Source organism: Berghia stephanieae, chromosome 5, assembly GCF_034508935.2.
Source record: "Berghia stephanieae isolate SIO BIC M18660-M18661 chromosome 5, UCSD_Bste_1.3, whole genome shotgun sequence".
Taxonomy (NCBI): Eukaryota; Metazoa; Mollusca; class Gastropoda; order Nudibranchia; family Aeolidiidae; genus Berghia; species Berghia stephanieae.
This window is the reverse complement of record NC_088364.1, coordinates 59,463,787-59,466,442: the sequence shown is the minus strand read 5'-3', so window position 1 is coordinate 59,466,442 and position 2,656 is coordinate 59,463,787. Positions and strand designations below refer to the sequence as shown.

Genomic DNA, 2,656 nt, shown 5'->3' with positions numbered 1-2,656 from the left:
CTCATTTTACACCCACATAAGGTGAGAAAATGTGAGTAAAGAGCCTTTCCAAGGGCTCAACTTTACACCACTCGGGATGCGAACCCAGACCTTTTGGTCCAAAGGTGTATGACCTACTCCAGACCACATAACCACACTTATAAAATAAAACTACCTGGATGGTAATCTTACAAGATAGTCATAGCGCCTTATTGTCGTCATGTCTGGTCTACATACTCAATGTACCCCCACCTGGTGGATAAAGTCTTACCACAAGACCATAAAGTGCATAAACACATCAATGTCAGAAACGTTTACATTTTGTTCTTTTTCAGAGACGGTCATGAAAGAACACTAATTTTGAAGCAACCAATCCCGAAAATGGATCCGCACCAGAACCTATGGATACTGAAGTGGTCAACAGGGAGACTGAAAACAAAGAAAATGAACTAAGGGATAACAAGGAAAATGAACAAAGGGTTATTCCAAATTTAGGTATGACTTTAATAACACATAAAAGAAATGACAAATTGTATAATTTTTACTATGTGGAAAGAGCACAGTGAGCCTGTTGAACAGTTGAATGTTCAAGATTTTGGGCATCCGAAGTGCTGATTAGATACATCCTGCCACTCATGACTATATTTCACCACGCTCTCTGGAGGATCAAAATTTATCAGACATGGAAGTGCCAAATCCCAACAACTGATAGAAGTTTCAGATGACACAGTCTTCTCACCAATGAGAGGAGCCTAGGAAATAAAAAAAAAGAAAGCATGAAAAGAATAAGAATATTTTTTAAAAATCAATGATTTTATGAACATGTGATAAATTTATTTTAACCGCCTGAAAAAAAACATAGATTGTCTGGAGTCAAACAACTTGCTGCCTTGAGCAATTTCTATTTAAAATACTTTTCTCGGGCCCATTAGAATAGAAACATAAATGTTTTCTTCAATTCCCTTCCTCTTGACTTGCATCTACCTTTTTAAAAAAGGCATAGATGTACAGGTGTCAGAGTCTTAATCTGCATATCCAAAATGTTGGGTATTAGATATGCAGGCTACCAGTCTCTATGTAGCTGGACATAAATAAAACACTGTTCATACATAGAATACCTATGACAGAGAAAAAACAAACTTCTAACTGGATAGTACTGTTAATGCAATTCCAGACATTGTAAGTGGGTAAAAGTAAAAGTGGGTGGTCTCAATAGATTCAATATTCTTACCCAGATTAATTACAGTTTGTTGATTTAGTCTCTGCTGGACAACTAATTGCAAAAATAATTTCATTTTATTTCAGATTCTAACATGACACTGTTAGCAGTGGTTGCAGAGAACTTATCACTGAAAGAAGAAGTCTTTTTGCTTAAGCAACAACTGAAGGAGTCTAAGAGACTTCACGCCCAAGAATTATTAAAAGGAGAGGAACTTAAGAGGCTGCTGTTGTCAAAAAAAACCCAAAACGGACGCAGATAAATGCAGTCACTCACTGACCATTGAACACCTGCACCATCACGGACCGAAAGAAGCTGTAAAGAGTTACACTGGTTTCGTGTATGAAGATTTTGTAAAAATATTCATCTTTGTAATTTACCATATCAACACAAATGAAAGCAACAATGTTGCTTGCCCATTATAGATCAATTTTTACTTGTTATTATGAAATTGCGTCAAAATTACACTTTCTTGCATCTTGCCAATTTATTTAAAATATCAAGAAATGGTGCAGGATGTCTATTTAGGGCATGGATCAATTACTTGTATTTCAGGCTTGACAGTTTGCCAGTATGGCCCGATCGTGACACCATTAAGAATAACATGCTACAACAATTTTTAAAAGATTTTCCGGACACACTAGTTTTTCTTGATGGTATAGAGATAAAGACAAACAGGCCCAAGGCCTTAAAAAATCAAAGTCTATTGAATCCAGACTATAAGCCTTTTAACAATGCCAAAGTAGGCACATCAGTATATTGTTCATGGGATCTTCTGTTCCCCCTTCGAACCATATCGCTTTGTCTTGCTTTTCCTTTTATACTTTCAACTTCAGATCTACAACTTCTCCCCGTATCATCTGGCACTCAAATGATTTAATTGTGTCGCAAGTGCTGTAAATCCCCTAAAATCAAACAATCTACCCTTGTAACAATGCAGATTGTTTTGTCCCAATGATTTGAATGCATTATATTACCTGCTGTTCTCAATAGCTGCCATGACTGGTCGCAGCTTTACATTCCTACATGGTTTGGGAATAACCATGGAGGTAATGGGCTCGGGATCAGTTCTTGGGCCACAAGGTTTACTCCATTGTTGTGGAAGGCTTGTGTGCAGCTTGGATCTGTAGGTATATCTTGTAATCCAGCTTGCAGCCAATTCTTCAGTGTAAGGATTACTGCAACAACATGGGAACATTCACCAGATATGCTGCAAGTAAAATTTAAAAACAAATGAAAACAACACTTGTTTGTAAAACCTGCTCGGAATGAAAATTATATCACATATTTAGATGATGAGTCATATTATTTTTAAAATGGTGTATAGGATGGCTAACCCCCTTTTTAAGTTGAATTAAAAAATATTATGCCAAATCGAGCTAATGGATCACACTTGACAAAGGGTATTCGAGGTAAAATGATTCTAGAAAGTGAATTTAAAGTTAAAATAATCAAAAA

General features: G+C 36.3%; 1 long non-coding RNA gene across 1 annotated transcript; it reads left to right on the top strand.

The window, feature by feature from the left end:
- The first annotated feature begins 340 nt into the window (after positions 1 to 340).
- LOC144973332 (uncharacterized) lies at positions 341 to 2,656 on the top strand. The gene is made up of 2 exons (XR_013645529.1): positions 341 to 474; positions 1,285 to 2,656. It is a non-coding gene; the product is annotated as an uncharacterized LOC144973332 (long non-coding RNA).